Source organism: Danio rerio, chromosome 4 (genome assembly GCF_049306965.1).
Source record: "Danio rerio strain Tuebingen ecotype United States chromosome 4, GRCz12tu, whole genome shotgun sequence".
Classification (NCBI taxonomy): domain Eukaryota; kingdom Metazoa; phylum Chordata; class Actinopteri; order Cypriniformes; family Danionidae; genus Danio; species Danio rerio.
Window position 1 is genome coordinate 67391226 of NC_133179.1, and position 24404 is coordinate 67415629.

A 24404-nucleotide genomic window follows, 5' to 3' on the forward strand; every position below is an offset into this window, starting at 1 on the left:
CAGTCTGATGCAGAGTTATGAGGTCACAAAGTTTGGTCCAATGTTAAGTCTATGGGATTTTTCCGACGGTCCCGGGAAGTTTTTCGGAAAATCGAAAGTCGGATCAGTCGGAAAAGATATGGCATACCGAGTCAGAATAGTTTGGAGGTCTGGTGTGAGTTTGGTGGTCATAGCTCGAAAGCTCTAGGAGGAGATAGATTTTGAATTTTAGTCTCAGAAGAAGAAGAATAATATATAAAAAAAATTATAAGTTTAAATAGGATTTCAGTAGTCTGGCTTGTTTCTCAAGCCAGCCTAATAAGCATAGTGTACAGATATTTAGCCGGCTGTATATAAGCGTATATGATATTCAATTAAATGTCATTTAGAATTGTGAAAGTTCAGTAATTGGGAAAGTGCAAGAAGTTTGCAGGTGAAAATTTGATTGTTGGAGGAGGATAAATATTTTTTGATTGTGTATGTACAGTAAATGCAACATACAGAAGTTCATTAGTGTGTGTGAAAAACACTGTAAATATGAGGAAGTGGAGGTGTGAAAAATGCATAAGTAATTCAATTAAGAATGTGAGCAATAAGGAAAATGTTCCAGACAAAATTAAAAACTCAATGGGACAAGTGGTAAATGATTGGAACTAAGAAGAAAAAATGTGGCAAAGAAATGAGAAACAATATATGAGAAGCTTAAATGTGAAAATTGTGTAAAATATGTGAGTAGAGCAATGATTGAACAGTAAAATTGGCTACAATTTTGAGAAACAGAGAATTTGAGTTTTACAAAGTTAATAACATAGCAAAAGGGGGCCATAACGATGTTGTGGTAGTAAGAAATGGAAAAATTAGTTGGAATTTGTAATGTGGCATGATTTTGGCATTTGTTGGAACGGCTGTAGAAAGACAGATGAGGGGAGAAAAAAGAGGAAGTGCTCAGGCAGACAATCTTAGACAGACTGACAACAAAAAGGAAGTCAGAAAAAAGGAGCCACTCCTTTTCATGAGGAAGAAGCAGTTGAAGTAGGGGCAGAAGAGAGTAAATTATATTAAAAGAGTATATAAATTTTTTTTGATTAAATAATGATAGACTGTGATATAATAATTAGGGATATAGTATAAGTTACTAAATAAACAGATCAATTACAATGCAGTATAAAAAAGACAAGTGAAATAAAGAAATAATGGGAAATATGCTTAATACAGTTATATTTGTTGAAATGGAATTTGAAGCTATACGAATGAATATATTAATAAAGAAATGAATTTACTAAATAGAGGAGGATGACTTAAAGAATATAGACCAGTAGTTGTTGACTAGAACAAAAAGAACAAATAAATTAATAATACTAATAGGAAAAATAAAGAGAAATTAAAATACAACATAAAGACCAGCTATTAAAGAAACATTAGAATAAATACATTAGAGGAAAAAAGAGGAACATGACTTCGAGATGAGCTGTTAAACAGCAAAGAGATAAAATTGGCATAAGTCTCGGGTCGATGAAGAGAAAAATTAGAAGAAAATGTGACAGTTTAATATTGATCAACTGACGAGTTAATGAGCAAATATGTAAGGAAGATAAAAAATATGGATAAGAAAAACTTAAAAGCTTAGAATTAAAGAAATCCAAGTTATGGTTTGATAAGAAAAAGAAGAAGATATGTTTAAAATATATTGAAATAGGTTTGAAAAATATTATATACATAGAGAGAGAGAAAGACAGAGACATTAAACCGATGAGATAGAAACTAGAAAAATAGTTGCACTTGTAACACTTTGAGGAAGTGACACTTTGAGGAACTGAGATTTGATGTGAGAGGACAAGATTGAGTTTAGGTGCAAAAACTAAATAGAATAATAATATTAGTAATAATAATGATAAAAAAAAATTGTTATGGCTTACACTGGCTGTTTTCATCTATGAAAGTCAGCAGCATAAGACTATCTAAGCCATCATCTAGGGTCAAAGAAAAATCATGGATTCTTAGTGGATGTTAATGAACAAGATGAATTGAGTTCAATTTTTCTATATTTAAAATGATAAACACCAAGAAAGAAATTGATAATTAAACATTGCATTTCAGATATAAAAATATATATTAAACAAACATGAGGGGTCAAGGCCTAATATGAACCCTGAGATATAGCAGTAATGTTGAACAATTATACCACAGGGTAGGCCATGTCATAATTTGTGTTTTATGAATAATAACCCAACTGTGTCTTGTTTTTTAGTCTCCACCATCATAGTGCCCTACAGCTTTGCCTGCAGACTAAGCAGACCATAGTGCTGAGTGGATGGGAGTGAAGATGCCAAACTTTACTTAAAACTATTATTGGAGGTCAAATTGATTTTAAACTTAATAAAACCTGTCTCATTGGTTAAACTCTAGAATGTGGTCACAATGGCTCACATGGTTCTTGAGTGCATGTTTCCCTAACATCAGAGATACCAAGTTCTGAAGGAAAACTGAGAAGGAGGTTGCAGTGGAGAAGAGCAGTAACTGGTCTCCATGAGACATTATTCCAAAGACGGGTAAGACTCTCGTTGGCCACCGGGAGCGACCTAAGCCAGGAATTTTGTCGCGGAAGACTAGGCACCTGTACAGGTAGGCAGGTGTTGAGTGAGATGGTTGTGGAGTGGAGCAGTGATGCTTGAAAGGCCTAGAGCATCCGAGTATTGAGGGGCACTGTGAAAGATCAGTAGTCTGCCTCAGAAATGTGGGCTCCTCCAAACCGGACCACAGTAAACTGCTAAATATGTCTGGAGATCAGACACTCAGAAAAAGGAACTTGTGGGTAAAGTAAGAGGCAGGGTGCTGTCAAGAACCATTTGAGACCATATGATGACTGGTAATATGAAAGAGACAGAATTTATTAAGGTTTTGTTATGAAAATAATAACTAAGAAAAATACTTAAAGGAAAATATACAATGAATCTCTAAATGTATACTGTTGAAATGATATTTAACTATTTTTGCAAATTTTCAAAGGTTTATTGATACAGGGCATGAACAGGATATAGGAGGAAGTACAATGTATGGTGGTGACTAAAGAAGAAGAAACAACTATTGGTAACTAGAAGTCATTTGAATGATAAATTTTGATGGAATTGATTGTTTAAGTAAAGATTTACTAAAAGCAAAATATTATGTTGAATCCTCTAAATTAAGATGGGATATTAAAAACTAGAAAAGGTTGGTAACAGAAAAAAAATATTTATGCGTAAAGAAGAAATTGAAACATGAAAAATTGAACTCACGTCATCGGGTAAAAATTTATAGTTCTAATCTGATAAAAGAATTGAAACATAAAAAGAGAGTTTAAGAAAACAGATTTTCTTTCACATGTAACCATGTGAAGAAGTTTAATGATGAAGTAAAAAACAGCTGAAAGAAACGAATAAGAAAATTTAGTGATTTTTTAATTAGCTTATAAAAGTATATAAAAAGTGTATGGGCAACTAGTTGAACCGAAATGACGTAGAACTAATTAGTAGCCAAAAGAAAATCATAAAAATGATTAGAAGAAACTAAGTAATAAACAGTTGAGAAAATTAATTATCAAAAGTAGTGTCAAATTCAAAAACTGATTGATTATTAGTGAAATACTTAAATGGAGGATTATAAAATTAGCCAGCGTAGTGAAGAGGTTGTATGTTGTTGAACAATTAAGAGAAATACCTAGACAAGGTCATAGGGAATCTGTTTTAGACATTTTATTTAAGCTAAATTTTAACTGAGTTATAAACATAGATGTGACTAATTTAATTTGAATACAATTTTACAAGTAAGCAACAAACAAAAGAAGATTGTGTTTAGTTTTTGATTTAGAAGCAATTAAGGAGAAGAAATTTTAAAGCTGAGGTTAATAGTGTATGCAGAAATATGGTCATACTGATGAAAAATGTAAAGTGATTGATTTTTGAATTATCAGAGAGAGTGGTGTTGATTAAGCATGTTGATGAAATTTTACTTGCAGAAAAAGAGTAGACACCTAATTGATTGGGAAGCAGTTGTTATGACATTTATATGGAACTAGATTTAAAGGAAGTAAGTAAAATTATAGGGGATTAGATGACACCCCTCAATATTAGGATGAGTGGTGTCTGAGATAAGTGGAGTCAGATCGCCAAATAAATAAGCCATTTCAAATAACTAAACTGGTGAATGTAAAACACATTGTAATAAGACTAATATGAATTATAGACTTTAATTATATTTAGAGATATCAGAAACTGCAAGAGAAGAATGAGGGTGAGGTTATAATTGATTATAGAGATATGGGAGAACAGGTGAATAAAAATATATCTGCTAGTCATGATTGACAGCTATAGTGAATGGCTGGAGGAGTGGCCAGCAAGCAAAGAGGACAGTCAGACAGTGATGAAGTGTTTAATGAAAGACGATTTAGAAACAAAAAGATGTTGAGTAAAAATTAGTTTGGATAATGATAAACGCTGAAATAATGAATATTTTAAATTGCAGCAAGTAATGGGCCTGAAGCATGAATTTAGGAATGGTGTAAGACTAATAATTACAGGGAAAGGTAGAGAAAATGGTTACAAATTTAAAAATAATTGGCAAAAATCTGTGCACAGACCAAACTGAATTGGATAAAAATCATGTTGAGGGGTATTAGTTTGTTATGGAACAAAACGATGGAATTAATGACTTTTGCATTGTTTACAGGACTGCAGTTTTGGGGACCTGGTGCAGCTTGGATGTGCAGTGGATTACTTATGTAGAGATTAAAATATGACAAATTAACAACTTTATTTCGGATTTTTCTAAACAGGTTGCTGAAGGTGTAAAGCTGGCCGGATTGACCTGAAAGTTAACATAGGGGTGTAAAACGGCCTGGAGCTAGGCCCAGGCCGAAAGGGGGATAAAACACCAAAAGGGGATATCTCATATCTAATTGGAGTGTGTAAGCATGTATTGGTGTGGGAGCTGAACACGCTGCACCACCAATGCATGAGGCCAACTGTATATTAGATACAGGCCAACACAAAAAGGGGAACTGAAAACCACATTAAATTCTAAAATAGAAAGAGAAAATAAGACTGATTTACTAGCATATCACAATCTGACAGAAAGTGTGTGATTAAGTGTGTATGGATGTTTCCCAGAGATGGGTTGCAGCTGGAAGGGCATCCGCTGTGTAAAACATATGTTGGATAAGTTGGCGGTTCATTTCACTGACAGTGGGGACCCCAAATTAATAAAGGGACTAAGCTTCAAAAAAAAAAAAAAATGAATGAATGAATTGGACAAATTAGACTGGAGAAATTTTTGAAAAAATTAATAAAACACAATCACATTTTAAAATTATTTTATTTTACACATTAGTTTTTTGATTTTTTTTTAAAAAAAAATATTTTTATACACACATTATTTTTTTATCTTCTATGTGAAGACATTTTTTATAATTTTTTTATATTTTATTTTAAGAAATTTTTATGCTTTTTATCTTTTATTTTAATGCCTTTGTAATGCTTTTTAAATCTTTTATTTTAAGACATTTGTATGTTTTTTCATAATCTTTTATTCTAAGACATTCAATGTTTTTTTTTAATCTTTTATTTTAAGAGGCTTTTTGAATCTTTTATTTTAAGACATTTTAACGATTATTTAGTTTTAAACACATCATTATGAGTTTAAGATTCTTTTATTTGAAGACAATTTTAGGATTTTTTATTTGAACACATTTTTGAAGATTATTTTAGTTTAAGCCATTGTTGTTTTTAAATATTTCATTTAAAGACATTTTAAGATTTTTATTTTCAGCCATGGTTGTTTTTGAACCGTTTATTTAAAGAGATTCTTAAGATTTTTATTTTATTTTAATCACATTGTTGTGTTTTTGATTTTGCCATTTTAAGACATTGAGAGAAAAAATATGTTTGAATTTTGGTTTTAATAATTTGGTGACAAGTTTGAGCTAGTTTAATAACATTGTTACGATTGAGCTCTGAATCTTTCATTTTAATAATTGTTTAGTTTAATCCTACTTTGAAGCTGTTTTCATCCTAAATCTCAATTGTAATTTTGGTTCGATAATGAATTTAAAATGTTGAAATTCAGTTTGAACTATTCATGGGGATTATAATTTTGTATTAGTAAATTTCTAATTCCAATCACAAGTGTTTTCACAAGTGTTGATCTTTGATCTTATTATACAGAGGGATTTTTAATTAGAGCATATCTTTATGGGTGTGAATTTTCTTTTAATCAGATTTTTGTTTTTTTTATGTTGGAGTTTTTAAATTTTGTTTACATTTTTATTATTGTGATTCTTATTCTAATTTTGGTGGGGAAGAAGAAAACAAATTACCTTTATTGATAAAGTATATAAGAATGGAAAATTTTAATTATGGGATAATTGGAAGTTAATAAGAGTATTGGGAGTAATAAGCCTGAATATAGCAAGTATAATCCTTATTAAAAGAAGATATCGGAGTGACTTCAAGAGGGAAGAGACTGCACCACCGAAGAGGAGAACCAAGAGTGAGGAATTATAAACTGAATCCAGAAAAGTTAAAGAAATTGAAATTGTTAAAAGGGGTTTTGGGCATTATCTAACATAATGAATAAGCACTATGATGTTAATGATTTTTTTGAATGAGAGGGAAAACCAAGATTTAGGAAAACGCCTGTTGTAATGACAATTGGAATTTTTTGTGGGGATTTGATTATCTGTTTTTGTTTTTGTCTGCTCCAGAGAGGAGCAGAAAAGGGGAATTGTTGGAGAAAAAGAATTTATTTTCATTACTTTTGTGTTTTTTATTAGGAAAATGTTTAGACTAACAACAGATTAATCAATCTTTTCTATTGTATTATAAAACATCTTGACCAGACAAACTTCCTCTTTTTTACTGTGCTGCATACTTTTTAGAAGAACTGCTGACAAGTGGAAACAGCAGAATAAGAATAAATTTAGGTTTGTTCCAGAAGTCTAGACATGTCACAAGTTGTCATGATGCTTGATCAAAAGTACTGTCTTAGAATGACATGTAGTGGAATGTCCTGGGATGCCGTTGATTTTTAAGGCAATGGGATTCGCAGGACTTTTCGTCAAATCCTCGCACAACGTTAATTCATGACATTTGACAGATCCACGCCGAACGTCAAGCGACAACGTGATAGGAATGGGAGCATCTTAACATCATTGCTTCAGACTCAGGAAATGTTCTTGGAACTTCACACAGCCAGGCCTCCAGAGGAGCTGTAGCTTTTTTTGCCCCGGGGAAGCATGATCCACACGGAAGGGAATAAGAAATGCTGCCCAGTCATCTAAGCGCTTCCAAGTGCCAAAAGGTATCACCTTGCCCCGAGTGAGGCTCAAACTCACAACCTGCAGATTATGAGACTGACGCGCTGCCTACGGCGCCAACGAGGCAGACTGATGGACCTGGGCAAACTGTGAAATACCAGCTTCCATGTCACGGTGCTTCGGTGTGGATACTAGGAGACAGCCCGGGATAAGCAGAGATGTCAGGATGACCAAGCGGTCTAAGGTGCTGCGTACAGGTCGCAGTCTCCCCTGGAGGCGTGGGTTTGAATCCCACTTCTGACAAACCTAATCTTTAGCTACGCGTTCAGGCTAAAGTCTTTAACTCTCTGCCACCTTGTCAGAGTGATACAGTAACACTGACAAAGCACCGCATCAATCTCTTTGCGCCAAAGTTTATGCAGCCTAGCAGTGTCCCTGGCAGCCTTAATGGGCTCTTTAGACTGTAGGTTTTAGGGCGTTTGTGATCAAGGTATTGTCCACAAAAACTCGGGAAAACATGTAAACAAAACAATGGACGAGGCTTTTAATGCAAGTGAACCAAAAAGGGATCAAAAGTACTGTCTTGGAATGCCATGTAGTAGAATGTCCTGGGATGCCGTTGATTTTTAAGGCAATGGGATTCGCAGGACTTTTCGTCAAATCCTCGCACAACGTTAATTCATGACATTTGACAGATCCACGCCGAACGTCAAGCGACAACGTGATAGGAATGGGAGCATCTTACCATCATTGCTTCAGACTCAGGAAATGTTCTTGGAACTTCACACCGCCAGGCCTCCAGAGGAGCTGTAGCTTTTTAGCCCCGGGGAAACATGATCCACACGGAAGGGAATAAAAAATGCTGCCCAGTCATCTAAGCGCTTCCAAGTGCCAAAAGGTAGCACCTTGCCCCGTGTGAGGCTCGAACTCACGATCTTCAGATTATGAGACTGACGCGCTGCCTACTGCACCAACGAGGCAGACTGACGGACCTGGGCAAACTGTGAAACACCAGCTTCCATGTCACGGTGCTTCGGTGTGGATACTAGGAGACAGCTCGGGATAAGTAGGGATGTCAGGATGGACAAGCGGTCTAATGCGCTGCGTTAAGGTTGCAATTTCCCCTGGAGGCGTGGGTTCAAATGCCACTTCCGACAAACCTAATCTTTGGCTATGCGTTCAGGCTCAAGTCTTTAACTCTCTGCCACCTTGTCAGAGTGATACAGTAACACTGACAAAGCACCGCGTCAATCTCTTTGCGCCAAAGTTTATGCAGCCTAGCAGTGTCCCTGGTAGCCTTAATGGGCTCTTTAAACTGTAGGTTTTAAGGCGTTTGCGATCAAGGTATTGTCCACAAAAACTCGGAAAAGCATGTGAACAAAAGAATGGACGAGGGCTTTAATGCAAGTGAACCAAAAGGGGATTAAAAGTACTGTCTTAGAATGCCATGTAGTGGAATGTCCTGGGATGCCGTTGATTTTTAAGGCAATGGGATTCGCAGGACTTTTCGTCAAATCCTCGCACAACGTTAATTCATGACATTTGACAGATCCATGCCGAACGTCAAGCGACAATGTGATAGGAATGGGAGCATCTTACCATCATTGCTTCAGACTCAGGAAGTGTTCTTGGAACTTCACACCGCCAGGCCTCCAGAGGAGCTGTAGCTTTTTAGCCCCGGGGAAGCATGATCCACACGGAAGGGAATAAAAAATGCTGCCCAGTCATCTAAGCGCTTCCAAGTGCCAAAAGGTAACACCTTGCCCCATGTAAGGCTCGAGTTCACGACCTTCAGATTATGAGACTGACGCGCTGCCTACTGCACCAATGAGGTAGACTGATGGACTTGGGCAAACTGTGAAACACCAGCTTCCATGTCACGGTGCTTCGGTGTGGATACTAGAAGACAGCTCAGGTTGAGCAGGGATGTAAGGATGGCCAAGCAGTCTAAGGCGCTGCGTTCAGGTCGCAGTCTCCCCTGGAGGCGTGGGTTTGTATCCCACTTCTGACAAACCTAATCTTTAGCTACGCGTTCAGGCTAAAGTCTTTAACTCTCTGCCACCTTGTCAGAGTGATACAGTAACTCTGACAAAGCACCGCATCAATCTCTTTGCGCCAAAGTTTATGCACCCTAGCAGTGTCCCTGGCAGACTTAATGGGCTCTTTAGACTGTAGGTTTTAAGGCGTTTGCGATCAAGGTATTGTCCACAAAAACTCGGAAAAGCATGTGAACAAAACAATGGACGAGGGCTTTAATGCAAGTGAACCAAAAGGGGATCAAAAGTACTGTCTTAGAATGCCATGTAGTGGAATGTCCTGGGATGCCGTTGATTTTTAAGGCAATGGGATTCGCAGGACTTTTCGTCAAATCCTCGCACAATGTTAATTCATGACATTTGACAGATCCACGCCGAACGTCAAGCGACAATGTGATAGGAATGGGAGCATCTTACCATCATTGCTTCAGACTCAGGAAATGTTCTTGGAACTTCACACCGCCAGGCCTCCAGAGGAGCTGTAGCTTTTTAGCCCCGGGGAAGCATGATCCACACGGAAGGGAATAAAAAATGCTGCCCAGTCATCTAAGCGCTTCCAAGTGCCAAAAGGTAACACCTTGCCCCGTGTGAGGCTTAAACTCACAACCTTCAGATTATGAGACTGACGCGCTGCCTACTGCGCCAATGAGGCAGACTGATGGACTTGGGCAAACTGTGAAACACCAGCTTCCATGTCACGGTGCCTCGGTGTGGATACTAGGAGACAGCTCGGGACAAGCAGGGATGTCAGGATGGCCAACGGTCTAAGGCGCTGCGTTCAGGTTGCAGTTTCCTCTGGAGGCGTGGGTTCAAATCCCACTTCTGACAAACCTAATCTTTAGCTACACGTTCAGGCTAAAGTCTTTAACTCTCTGCCACCTTGTAAGCGTGATACAGTAACTCTGACAAAGCACCACATCAATCTCTTTGCGCCAAAGTTTATGCACCCTAGCAGTGTCCCTGGCAGCCTTAATGGGCTCTTTAGACTGTAGATTTTAAGGCGTTTGCGATCAAGGTATTGTCCACAAAAACTCGGAAAAGCATGTGAACAAAAGAATGGACGAGGGCTTTAATGCAAGTGAACCAAAAGGGGATCAAAAGTACTATCTTAGAATGCCATGTAGTGGAATGTCCTGGGATGCCGTTGATTTTTAAGGCAATGGGATTCGCAGGACTTTTCGTCAAATCCTCGCACAACGTTAATTCATGACATTTGACAGATCCACGCCGAACGTCAAGCGACAATGTGATAGGAATGGGAGCATCTTACCATCATTGCTTCAGACTCAGGAAATGTTCTTGGAACTTCACACCGCCAGGTCTCCAGAGAAGCTGTAGCTTTTTAGCCCCGGGGAAGCATGATCCACACGGAAGGGAATAAAAAATGCTGCCCAGTCATCTAAGCGCCAAAAGGTAACACCTTGCCCCGTGTGAAGCTCGAACTCACGACCTTCAGATTATGAGACTGACGCGCTGCCTACTGCACCAATGAGGTAGACTGATGGACTTGGGCAAACTGTGAAACACCAGCTTCCATGTCACGGTGCTTCGGTGTGGATACTAGAACACAGCTCAGGTTGAGCAGGGATGTAAGGATGGCCAAGCAGTCTAAGGCGCTGCGTTCAGGTCGCAGTCTCCCCTGGAGGCGTGGGTTTGAATCCCACTTCTGACAAACCTAATCTTTAGCTACGCGTTCAGGCTAAAGTCTTTAACTCTCTGCCACCTTGTCAGAGTGATACAGTAACTCTGACAAAGCACCGCATCAATCTCTTTGCGCCAAAGTTTATGCACCCTAGCAGTGTCCCTGGCAGACTTAATGGGCTCTTTAGACTGTAGGTTTTAAGGCGTTTGCGATCAAGGTATTGTCCACAAAAATTTGGAAAAGCATGTGAACAAAACAATGGACGAGGGCTTTAATGCAAGTGAACCAAAAGGGGATCAAAAGTACTGTCTTAGAATGCCATGTAGTGGAATGTCCTGGGATGCCGTTGATTTTTAAGGCAATGGGATTCGCAGGACTTTTCGTCAAATCCTCGCACAATGTTAATTCATGACATTTGACAGATCCACGCCGAACGTCAAGCGACAATGTGATAGGAATGGGAGCATCTTACCATCATTGCTTCAGACTCAGGAAATGTTCTTGGAACTTCACACCGCCAGGCCTCCAGAGGAGCTGTAGCTTTTTAGCCCCGGGGAAGCATGATCCACACGGAAGGGAATAAAAAATGCTGCCCAGTCATCTAAGCGCCAAAAGGTAACACCTTGCCCCGTGTGAAGCTCGAACTCACGACCTTCAGATTATGAGACTGACGTGCTGCCTACTGCGCTAATGTGGCAGACTGATAGACTTGGGCAAACTGTGAAACACCAGCTTCCATGTCACGGTGCTTCGGTGTGGATACTAGGAGACAGCTCGGGATAAGCAGGGATGTCAGGATGGCCAACGGTCTAAGGCGCTGCATTCAGGTTGCAGTTTCCTCTGGAGGCATGGGTTCGAATCCCACTTCCGACAAACCTAATCATTGGCTATGCGTTCAGGCTCAAGTCTTTAACTCTCTGCCACCTTGTCAGAGTGATACAGTAACACTGACAAAGCACCGCATCAATCTCTTTGCGCCAAAGTTTATGCAGCCTAGCAGTGTCTCTGGCAGCCTTAATGGGCTCTTTACACTGTAGGTTTTAAGGCGTTTGCGATCAAGGTATTGTCCACAAAAACTCGGAAAAGCATGTGAACAAAACAATGGACGAGGGCTTTAATGCAAGTGAACCAAAAGGGGATCAAAAGTACTGTCTTAGAATGCCATGTAGTGGAATGTCCTGGGATGCCGTTGATTTTTAAGGCAATGGTATTCGCAGGACTTTTCGTCAAATCCTCGCACAACGTTAATTCATGACATTTGACAGATCCACGCCGAACGTCAAGCGACAACGTGATAGGAATGGGAGCATCTTACCATCATTGCTTCAGACTCAGGAAATGTTCTTGGAACTTCACACCGCCAGGTCTCCAGAGGAGCTGTAGCTTTTTAGCCCCGGGGAAGCATGATCCACACGGAAAGGAATAAAAAATGCTGCCCAGTCATCTAAGCGCCAAAAGGTAACACCTTGCCCCGTGTGAAGCTCGAACTCACGACCTTCAGATTATGAGACTGACGTGCTGCCTACTGCGCTAATGTGGCAGACTGATAGAATTGGGCAAACTGTGAAACACCAGCTTCCATGTCACGGTGCTTCGGTGTGGATACTAGGAGACAGCTCAGCATAAGCAGGGATGTCAGGATGGCCAACGGTCTAAGGCGCTGCATTCAGGTTGCAGTTTCCTCTGGAGGCATGGGTTCGAATCCCACTTCTGACAAACCTAATCTTTGGCTATGCGTTCAGGCTCAAGTCTTTAACTCTCTGCCACCTTGTCAGAGTGATACAGTAACACTGACAAAGCACCGCATCAATCTCTTTGCGCCAAAGTTTATGCAGCCTAGCAGTGTCTCTGGCAGCCTTAATGGGCTCTTTACACTGTAGGTTTTAAGGCGTTTGCGATCAAGGTATTGTCCACAAAAACTCGGAAAAGCATGTGAACAAAACAATGGACGAGGGCTTTAATGCAAGTGAACCAAAAGGGGATCAAAAGTACTGTCTTAGAATGCCATGTAGTGGAATGTCCTGGGATGCCGTTGATTTTTAAGGCAATGGTATTCGCAGGACTTTTCGTCAAATCCTCGCACAACGTTAATTCATGACATTTGACAGATCCACGCCGAACGTCAAGCGACAACGTGATAGGAATGGGAGCATCTTACCATCATTGCTTCAGACTCAGGAAATGTTCTTGGAACTTCACACCGCCAGGCCTCCAGAGGAGCTGTAGCTTTTTAGCCCCGGGGAAACATGATCCACACGGAAGGGAATAAAAAATGCTGCCCAGTCATCTAAGCGCTTCCAAGTGCCAAAAGGTAGCACCTTGCCCCGTGTGAGGCTCGAACTCACGACCTTCAGATTATGAGACTGACGCGCTGCCTACTGCGCCAACGAGGCAGACTGACGGACCTGGGCAAACTGTGAAACACCAGCTTCCATGTCACGGTGCTTCGGTGTGGATACTAGGAGACAGCTCGGGATAAGTAGGGATGTCAGGATGGACAAGCGGTCTAAGGCGCTGCGTTAAGGTTGCAATTTCCCCTGGAGGCATGGGTTCAAATGCCACTTCCGACAAACCTAATCTTTGGCTATGCGTTCAGGCTCAAGTCTTTAACTCTCTGCCACCTTGTCAGAGTGATACAGTAACACTGACAAAGCACTGCATCAATCTCTTTGCGCCAAAGTTTATGCAGCCTAGCAGTGTCCCTGGTAGCCTTAATGGGCTCTTTAAACTGTAGGTTTTAAGGCGTTTGCGATCAAGGTATTGTCCACAAAAACTCGGAAAAGCATGTGAACAAAACAATGGACGAGGGCTTTAATGCAAGTGAACCAAAAGGGGATCAAAAGTACTGTCTTAGAATGACATGTAGTGGAATGTCCTGGGATGCCGTTGATTTTTAAGGCAATGGGATTCGCAGGACTTTTCGTCAAATCCTCGCACAACGTTAATTCATGACATTTGACAGATCCACGCCGAACGTCAAGCGACAACATGATAGGAATGGGAGCATCTTACCATCATTGCTTCAGACTCAGGAAATGTTCTTGGAACTTCACACCGCCAGGCCTCCAGAGGAGCTGTAGCTTTTTAGCCCCGGGGAAGCATGATCCACACGGAAGGGAATAAAAAATGCTGCCCAGTCATCTAAGCGCTTCCAAGTGCCAAAAGGTAGCACCTTGCCCCGTGTGAGGCTCGAACTCACGACCTTCAGATTATGAGACTGACGCGCTGCCTACTGCGCCAACGAGGCAGACTGATGGACCTGGGCAAACTGTGAAACACCAGCTTCCATGTCACGGTGCTTCGGTGTGGATACTAGGAGACAGCTCGGGATAAGTAGGGATGTCAGGATGGACAAGCGGTCTAAGGCGCTGCGTTAAGGTTGCAATTTCCCCTGGAGGCATGGATTCAAATGCCACTTCTGACAACCCTAATCTTTGGCTATGCGTTCAGGCTCAAGTCTTTAGCTCTCTGCCACCTTGTCAGAGTGATACAGTAACACTGACAAAGCACCGCATCAATCTCTTTGCGCCAAAGTTTATGCAGCCTAGCAGTGTCACTGGCAGCCTTAATGGGCTCTTTAGACTGTAGGTTTTAAGGCGTTTGCGATCAAGGTATTGTCCACAAAAACTCGGTAAAGCATGTGAACAAAACAATGGACGAGGGCTTTAATGCAAGTGAACCAAAAGGGGATCAAAAGTACTGTCTTAGAATGACATGTAGTGGAATGTCCTGGGATGCCGTTGATTTTTAAGGCAATGGGATTCGCAGGACTTTACGTCAAATCCTCGCACAACGTTAATTCATGACATTTGACAGATCCACGCCGAACGTCAAGCGACAACGTGATAGGAATGGGAGCATCTTACCATCATTGCTTCAGACTCAGGAAATGTTCTTGGAACTTCACACCGCCAGGCCTCCAGAGGAGCTGTAGCTTTTTAGCCCCGGGGAAGCATGATCCACACGGAAGGGAATAAAAAATGCTGCCCAGTCATCTAAGCGCTTCCAAGTGCCAAAAAGTAGCACCTTGCCCCGTGTGAGGCTCGAACTCACGACCTTCAGATTATGAGACTGACGCGCTGCCTACTGCGCCAACAAGGCAGACTGATGGACCTGGGCAAACTGTGAAACACCAGCTTCCATGTCACGGTGCTTCGGTGTGGATACTAGGAGACAGCTCGGGATAAGTAGGGATGTCAGGATGGACAAGCGGTCTAAGGCGCTGCGTTAAGGTTGCAATTTCCCCTGGAGGCATGGATTCAAATGCCACTTCCGACAACCCTAATCTTTGGCTATGCGTTCAGGCTCAAGTCTTTAGCTCTCTGCCACCTTGTCAGAGTGATACAGTAACACTGACAAAGCACCGCATCAATCTCTTTGCGCCAAAGTTTATGCAGCCTAGCAGTGTCACTGGCAGTCTTAATGGGCTCTTTAGACTGTAGGTTTTAAGGCGTTTGCGATCAAGGTATTGTCCACAAAAACTCGGTAAAGCATGTGAACAAAACAATGGACGAGGGCTTTAATGCAAGTGAACCAAAAGGGGATCAAAAGTACTGTCTTAGAATGACATGTAGTGGAATGTCCTGGGATGCCGTTGATTTTTAAGGCAATGGGATTCGCAGGACTTTTCGTCAAATCCTCGCACAACGTTAATTCATGACATTTGACAGATCCACGCCGAACGTCAAGCGACAACGTGATAGGAATGGGAGAATCTTACCATCATTGCTTCAGACTCAGGAAATGTTCTTGGAACTTCACACCGCCAGGCCTCCAGAGGAGCTGTAGCTTTTTAGCCCCGGGGAAGCATGATCCACACGGAAGGGAATAAAAAATGCTGCCCAGTCATCTAAGCGCTTCCAAGTGCCAAAAGGTAGCACCTTGCCCCGTGTGAGGCTCGAACTCACGACCTTCAGATTATGAGACTGACGCGCTGCCTACTGCGCCAACGAGGCAGACTGATGGACCTGGGCAAACTGTGAAACACCAGCTTCCATGTCACGGTGCTTCGGTGTGGATACTAGGAGACAGCTCGGGATAAGTAGGGATGTCAGGATGGACAAGCGGTCTAAGGCGCTGCGTTAAGGTTGCAATTTCCCCTGGAGGCATGGATTCAAATGCCACTTCCGACAACCCTAATCTTTGGCTATGCGTTCAGGCTCAAGTCTTTAGCTCTCTGCCACCTTGTCAGAGTGATACAGTAACACTGACAAAGCACCGCATCAATCTCTTTGCGCCAAAGTTTATGCAGCCTAGCAGTGTCACTGGCAGTCTTAATGGGCTCTTTAGACTGTAGGTTTTAAGGCGTTTGCGATCAAGGTATTGTCCACAAAAACTCGGTAAAGCATGTGAACAAAACAATGGACGAGGGCTTTAATGCAAGTGAACCAAAAGGGGATCAAAAGTACTGTCTTAGAATGACATGTAGTGGAATGTCCTGGGATGCCGTTGATTTTTAAGGCAATGGGATTCGCAGGACTTTTCGTCAAATCCTCGCACAACGTTAATTCATGACATTTGACAGATCCACGCCGAACGTCAAGCGACAACGTGATAGGAATGGGAGAATCTTACCATCATTGCTTCAGACTCAGGAAATGTTCTTGGAACTTCACACCGCCAGGCCTCCAGAGGAGCTGTAGCTTTTTAGCCCCGGGGAAGCATGATCCACACGGAAGGGAATAAAAAATGCTGCCCAGTCATCTAAGCGCTTCCAAGTGCCAAAAGGTAGCACCTTGCCCCGTGTGAGGCTCGAACTCACGACCTTCAGATTATGAGACTGACGCGCTGCCTACTGCGCCAACGAGGCAGACTGATGGACCTGGGCAAACTGTGAAACACCAGCTTCCATGTCACGGTGCTTCGGTGTGGATACTAGGAGACAGCTCGGGATAAGTAGGGATGTCAGGATGGACAAGCGGTCTAAGGCGCTGCGTTAAGGTTGCAATTTCCCCTGGAGGCATGGATTCAAATGCCACTTCCGACAACCCTAATCTTTGGCTATGCGTTCAGGCTCAAGTCTTTAGCTCTCTGCCACCTTGTCAGAGTGATACAGTAACACTGACAAAGCACCGCATCAATCTCTTTGCGCCAAAGTTTATGCAGCCTAGCAGTGTCACTGGCAGCCTTAATGGGCTCTTTAGACTGTAGGTTTTAAGGCGTTTGCGATCAAGGTATTGTCCACAAAAACTCGGTAAAGCATGTGAACAAAACAATGGACGAGGGCTTTAATGCAAGTGAACCAAAAGGGGATCAAAAGTACTGTCTTAGAATGACATGTAGTGGAATGTCCTGGGATGCCGTTGATTTTTAAGGCAATGGGATTCGCAGGACTTTTCGTCAAATCCTCGCACAACGTTAATTCATGACATTTGACAGATCCACGCCGAACGTCAAGCGACAACGTGATAGGAATGGGAGCATCTTACCATCATTGCTTCAGACTCAGGAAATGTTCTTGGAACTTCACACCGCCAGGCCTCCAGAGGAGCTGTAGCTTTTTAGCCCCGGGGAAGCATGATCCACACGGAAGGGAATAAAAAATGCTGCCCAGTCATCTAAGCGCTTCCAAGTGCCAAAAGGTAGCACCTTGCCCCGTGTGAGGCTCGAACTCACGATCTTCAGATTATGAGACTGACGCGCTGCCTACTGCGCCAACGAGGCAGACTGATGGATCTGGGCAAACTGTGAAACACCAGCTTCCATGTAACGGTGCTTCGGTGTGGATAATAGGAGACAGCTCGGGATAAGTAGGTATGTCAGGATGGCCAAGCGGTCTAAGGCGCTGCATTAAGGTTGCAATTTCCCCTGGAGGCGTGGGTTCGAATGCCACTTCCGACAAACCTAATCTTTGGCTATGCGTTCAGGCTAAAGTCTTTAACTCTCTGCCACCTTGTCAGAGTGATACAGTAACACTGACAAAGCACCGCATCAATCTCTTTGCGCCAAAGTTTATGCAGCCTAGCAGTGTCCCTGGCAGCCTTAATGGGCTCTTTAGACTGTAGGTTTTAAGGCGTTTGCGATCAAGGTATTGTCCACAAAAACTCGGAAAAGCATGTGAACAAAACAATGGACGAGGGCTTTAATGCAAGTGAACCAAAAGGGGATCAAAAGTACTGTCTTAGAATGACATGTAGTAGAATGTCCTGGGATGCCGTTGATTTTTAAGGCAATGGGATTCGCAGGACTTTTCGTCAAATCCTCGCACAACGTTAATTCATGACATTTGACAGATCCACGCCGAACATCAAGCGACAACGTGATAGGAATGGGAGAATCTTACCATCATTGCTTCAGACTCAGGAAATGTTCTTGGAACTTCACACTGCCAGGCCTCCAGAGGAGCTGTAGCTTTTTAGCCCCGGGGAAGCATGATCCACACGGAAGGGAATAAAAAATGCTGCCCAGTCATCTAAGCGCTTCCAAGTGCAAAAAGGTAACACCTTGCCCCGTGTGAGGCTCGAACTCACGACCTTCAGATTATGAGACTGACGCAAAAACAGAATCAAACAAGGCAATTGAAGAACTATTATGGTTATAAACTGTATAAACTATAGACATACACATAAATAATAAACAGTTAAATAAAATGTTAATAAAATAAATTATTTTTATAAAATGTGAAATAAAATAGAAACCAACAAGTGAAATAGTATAAATTGAAGAACTATTATGGTAGTAAACTTTATACACTCATATATACACATATATACATATGTACACACACATATATATAAATAATACATTAAATAAAATGTTAACAAAATAAATACACTATTTAAATAAATTGCGCAATAAAATAGAAACCAACAACAAGTGAAATAGAATAAACTGTAGAACTATTATGGTTAGTTACTATATAAACACACACACATGTATAAATAATAAATAAGGTAAATAAAATGTTAACAAAATAAATGATTAAAAAGTAAAATGTGCAAAAAAACAACAAGTGAAATAGAATAAATTGAATTATTATGGTTATAAACTGTAAACACTATACACACACACACACATAAATAATATAAAAGTTAAATAAAATGTCAGCAAAATAAATACACTATTTAAAGAAAATGTGAAATAAAAATATAAACTAACAGCAAGTGAAATTGAATGAACTGAAGAACTATTACACTATATACATACCAGAGGTGGGACCAAGTCATTGTTTGGCAAGTCACAAGTAAGTCTCAATTCATTGCCCTCAAGTCCCGAGTCAAGTCCCGAGTCAAGACAGGCAAGTCCCGAGTCAAGTCCCAAGTCAAAGGCAACAAGTCTCAAGTCAAGTCCAAAGTCCTATAGTTTGATTTTCGAGTCTTTTCGAGTCTTTTTAACAGAAAAATAAAATTTAAACAGATTATGTATGGCTGTAAGATCTGTATTTATTAAACAAACCTTTTTTTTTAATGAAAGAACATTGCTTAGATATATAAAGATACAAATGTAATTTTCTGAAAAAGTGCTAAACAGTGCTGTGTCTCGTCTACACAGCCTATTGCACAAGAACGAGTTCCACCAAAAAAAGAGTCCATTTTGCCTCACATCACACAGAAATTGCAGGTCTACTGCTGTCTAGTTCAGTAAGTTTAGTTGTGCTATGTTATGTCTTCAGTGATCAACTTGTGATTAACTAAAACTACATAAACAACCTCAATGAGGCAGCAGTAGACCAACAACTCCTGTATGCTGCAAAGTAAAATTGAGTGAAATTGGTATTTTGTCAATTGAATCTCGTGTGTGCTAAAGAGATGGAGATGCAAATCTGTCTAGCAGCAATGTAAAATGGTAGCACATATTCTAAATGAAGTAGGTTACTTCATACAAACAATAACGTTGTTTTCTTCACATAACGTTGAAGAACTTTGCTCTCTACCTTGTGTGATGCTCGTGCACCGATTTCCTCTGTGGACAAAACTGCTTGCGAGCTCTCAAATATACGCTGCTCACGCGCAAATTTTCTCTCGCTCTCAAATATGCACTGCTCACACACACATTTTCCTGCGCGCTCTCAGAGATTATATATAGAATTTGTGTCTTGTGTTACCTCTTCCTTTTGTGCTTTTTGATATGATTTATATTGAGGCACTATTTATTAACAATAACCAGAATACTAAAATAGACTTACATATTAATTTTTTTATCTAATAAACCATAACATTTTGGCTGTATGTTTTATGATGAGATATTTCCAGTTTTAAACACTTAAAGACACAGAGAATAGAGGTTGGATGTAAAGAATGCATTTTGTTTTACAAACATTTATTAAACATCCAAAAGGTTCACCGTACTAATCAAATAAAAACATTTAAACAAAAATATAACTAACGCAAGCAGAAATGTAACTGTGATAAAAATAAGGAAAAACATGATTTGGCATTATAGCCTACTGTACTATTCACTCTTTAAATAAATCTCACTATCAATCCCATTTTATCATGGCAACTAAAATAAAGTGAACTAGTCTCTGCTGTCTTCCACATTATTGATGAGATTGTGGAGGACATTTTCCATGTCATCCTCTTCATTTTGAGGAAAAGCTGTTCCACAGGTTCCCTGAACACATCTATTGGCATGGACAGTGTTTTGAACAGTACTATAGTAAAGTACTTTAATTGTTCTGTTGGGGTCATATTATAGTTGCTATGGTAACACAAGTGTAATATAAACAAATGACCCAGTGCTGTAGTTTTTTTACAGTATTGGGTATATTATACTACAATTCACCACACTTTACTGTAGTAAAACTACACTCTGTATTTCATTTTATTACTTCACTATTCTTAATACTACAGTATGCTGAAGCATTCATTAACAACTTGTAAATAATACTAGGCTTAAACATAGGCAGTATACCTAACTCTCAAAAACACTAGTATTTATTATAGAATTTACCTTAACCACATAGTTTTTCGTGTATTGTTACTAAATAGTTTAGCAATATATAAACCATATCAACATTCTGGAATAATCAATTTATCAGGAGGATCTCTGGAGAGCAAAAGCAGGAAAATTATGAAGCGCCAGTGTGGACAAAACTCAAGCAAACGCAGAGAGACTGAATACACGCATGAGAGACCAGCAAATCAGATTGAAGTACCTGCCCACTGGTGAAAGTAATGTCAGAGCCAATCAGATTTTTCTTTCTTTTCATAAAGAACGGGGTTCGAATCCCACTTAGGCACTTGTAAACAATCATTTTAGAACATTTTGTCAAAAATCCCTACTGAAAAAAAACAGCTTAAACCAGCCTAGGCTGGTTGGCTGGTTTTAGAGGGGTTTTGGCCATTTCCAGGCTTGTTTTCATGTTTGAATAGCCAATAAATGTGCTAAATAAATTAAAATAGAAATACCCACAGTGAAACAGTTATATGAATTTAAATATTAGTTAAAATACATTCATAGTGGTTTTAAATATCTTTTAATATGTAAAGTAGAGAAGTTCACATTCAACAAACTGAATAAAACAAGTCTTCGTTTTTAGTTTATTTAAAAACAATTACAAATGGAGTAATTCAACTCACAATTAAATGATCTCATTGAGTGATGGAATAATAAAGGTAAAACTTTAATTGAATGATCAGTCAAGTGTTTCCAAATGAAATCTGTTAAAATAAGAGTCCTACAAACAGGAACAAAGACACTCATGAAACAAAATGTGATTGTTAATTGTATTTTTTATTAGATGGTTGGTTTTAAGTACTTTAAAAATAGTAGATAATCCTTAAATATAGAGGGGGAAATACAGAAAAACAAACAAACAGAAATTCAACAATATATGCATTACATTACAATCTCGCAATAAAAAAATTAACTAAAAACCATATAGAGGACTAAAATATTGCTAAGAGGCATAACATCAACAATAATAAAAATACCTTTAAGGTTTTAAATACTAAATAAAATTAATAGTGTTAATCCAAAATATGAAAAATGTAACACTTTACAATAAGGTTGTATTAATTAATTAAGTTTATGCATGTACTAATGTGAACAAACAATGCAGTGCAGTTCATCACAGTATTCATTATTTTATGCTTTAATTCAGTGGTTCTCAAACTGTGGTACGCGTACCACTAGTGGTACGCGGGCTTCCTCCTAGTGGTACGCGGAGGAATCGCCAAATAATGAAAGAAACAATTAACACTTTTAATCCTTTAATGCGTAATATAACATTGATGTGATCAGCATTGGCTGTTTTGTGAAGCGTACGATCACAGTGCTGTGCTTAGAGTGTTTATTTTAGTGCATTGTGTCATAAGCTGCTGAAAATCTGTTTCCGAAGTTTAAGAATTGATTCTGAAGCTTGATTTGACTGACATGAAAAGTGGCCAATCACAGTCGACCTTGACTAGTTGCGTGAAACGTAAGGGCGGGACAAAGGCTTTCTGTGTTGCAGAGACAGAAAAAACAACTTAAAAACAAATGTTTTGTTGGAATAATGCTTCTCGGATGTTTTTACTATAGAGATGTCTAGCAGAGTAATTAAACCGCGGACATATTTCCTGCCTATTTGATGATCTTCATACACGTTTCGCTCTCCGACAGCCAGTCGACTCGCCTCTGACCTGTCACTCCTCTAAATACATTCTGAATGGCGGCGCGGGAATGAAGGTATTGCGCAATTACTAATTTCTGCAAATGCGGCGAGTGCTTTATTTTAACATGAGAGCGCATTCATGTACGCAAATCGCTAAAACAGATATGCGAGCTCTTAAATAGGCTTTTTTGAAATGAACTGCAAGACCTCTCATGATCGCCTGTGTGCTCAGATTGAATACAATCGCGATCTTTCCACTATTAAAGTAGACATTATTTATCTTTGCTCCTTAACTAAATTTAGTCAAAAGTATTCAAAGTTATCAAATATTTAGAAATAGATTGATACATGATCGATGACAATGCTAATGGTCTTCCTATTTGGCTGTGTTGTGAAGTGAAACTTACCATTGTTAGCCTACTTATTGTTTATTTATCACAATTTACAATAAGGCTCTTAAAGCACTGCTTTGATAAATGTAGTGTCGTCATATTTCAAATACCTCAAGTAAAATGAAGTCATTTGTTTTATTTTTTTACTGACAGTGTACTTGTATTTTTTTACGTTTCTATTTTAGATTAAGATCAAGTGTAAAATAAAATCTACATGTGATGTACAGCTATTTAAGAAACAAATTTGCCATATTGTAAAGAAAATAGTGTAAAATATGTAAATAAAACGCTAAATTTAAATATTTTTACCATATACTTTAATTTAACCTTTTAAAGCTTAAAAATATATATTTTTAAAAATGGGCAAAAAGTGTCTCTATGGCCTTAAAGATTATTTGGTAGTTTTACCAGTGCTATTGAAAAAGATTAATTGTCATGAAAGGAAAAATTGACTATACTTCCTTTGTTAGTGCAAATTATACATGTAGCTTTGGGATGTAAGCAATTAAACTATTAAATTAGGTTTACACTTAAAAAAAAAAGTGATTTCATAATGAAAATCAGATTTTTTTTCAAAAGTAACCAACTAGTACTTTTTAAAAGAGTAATTTGTACTTTTACCTAATATTAGTATTATTTACTTAAATTTTTGTTATTTTAGCAGTGTGATAGTATTTTTACTTGAGTACAAAAAAGATTTCACAAGCACTTAGTGCAGGTTTATTTTATTATTAATATATGATTAATAAATATTATTATTAATGGTTTTTATTTGTATCTATTCGTATGCAATGTTTTATGGGTTGCTGAGAATACATTTCAGGTCTTCAATACATAGCATGTCAGTCTTGAAAAAAAATAGGTGCTGGAATTGACTTTCATTAGGCTGTGCCTGTATGAACCCTGTCATGTACATTTAACATTTATTTCAAGATTTGTCTAAAAGTGTAGGAATATGACATATAGCCTATATTTATAAGGTCCAAGCAGCATTTCCAGCTTTTGATGAATAGGCTACTATGAATACTTTAGATTTAAGTACAGCAGTTTTCTTTTTACTTTTTAAGAACTTTTAAAAGCACATTTTAACTAAAACTTTTTTTTTTTATCTGCAAGCACAGTTAATGTTCAGACTATTTCAAATGTTTAAAGTGACTGACAATAATACATATTCTTAATAATAGGATTTAATCTGCATCGTTTTAAAACTGTGCACACCTGTAGCTGCTTAATTAGGCTTACGACGCTATTTTTTAATACTGGTTAAAAAATAGCGTCGTAAGGTGGTACTTGGAGAGACGATTTTTTTCTAAGGTGGTACTTGGTGAAAAAAGTTTGAGGACCACTGCTTTAATTAATGGAAATAAAATTATTGGTTAATTCTTGTTAACTCACAGTGCCTTAACATTAATGTTAACAAGCATAACTTTAAATTGTAATAATGCAATAGTAAATGTTAAACTATAATTAATAAAGGTTTAAAAGTATAGTTCATTATTAGTTCATGTTAGTACATAGATTAACTAAAGAA

General features: G+C 39.1%; 7 non-coding genes across 7 annotated transcripts; all 7 read right to left on the reverse strand.

The window, feature by feature from the left end:
* Window positions 1-8174: 8174 nt before the first annotated feature.
* Window positions 8175-8247, reverse strand: trnam-cau (transfer RNA methionine (anticodon CAU)). The gene has a single exon. It is a non-coding gene; the product is annotated as a tRNA-Met (tRNA).
* A 5018-nt stretch (window positions 8248-13265) lies between these two features.
* On the reverse strand, window positions 13266-13338 carry trnam-cau (transfer RNA methionine (anticodon CAU)). The gene has a single exon. It is a non-coding gene; the product is annotated as a tRNA-Met (tRNA).
* A 781-nt stretch (window positions 13339-14119) lies between these two features.
* On the reverse strand, window positions 14120-14192 carry trnam-cau (transfer RNA methionine (anticodon CAU)). The gene has a single exon. It is a non-coding gene; the product is annotated as a tRNA-Met (tRNA).
* A 781-nt stretch (window positions 14193-14973) lies between these two features.
* On the reverse strand, window positions 14974-15046 carry trnam-cau (transfer RNA methionine (anticodon CAU)). The gene has a single exon. It is a non-coding gene; the product is annotated as a tRNA-Met (tRNA).
* A 781-nt stretch (window positions 15047-15827) lies between these two features.
* Window positions 15828-15900, reverse strand: trnam-cau (transfer RNA methionine (anticodon CAU)). Its single transcript has one exon. It is a non-coding gene; the product is annotated as a tRNA-Met (tRNA).
* A 781-nt stretch (window positions 15901-16681) lies between these two features.
* trnam-cau (transfer RNA methionine (anticodon CAU)) lies at window positions 16682-16754 on the reverse strand. Its single transcript has one exon. It is a non-coding gene; the product is annotated as a tRNA-Met (tRNA).
* Window positions 16755-17535: 781 nt separating this feature from the next.
* trnam-cau (transfer RNA methionine (anticodon CAU)) lies at window positions 17536-17608 on the reverse strand. The gene has a single exon. It is a non-coding gene; the product is annotated as a tRNA-Met (tRNA).
* Between the last annotated feature and the right edge of the window lie 6796 nt (window positions 17609-24404).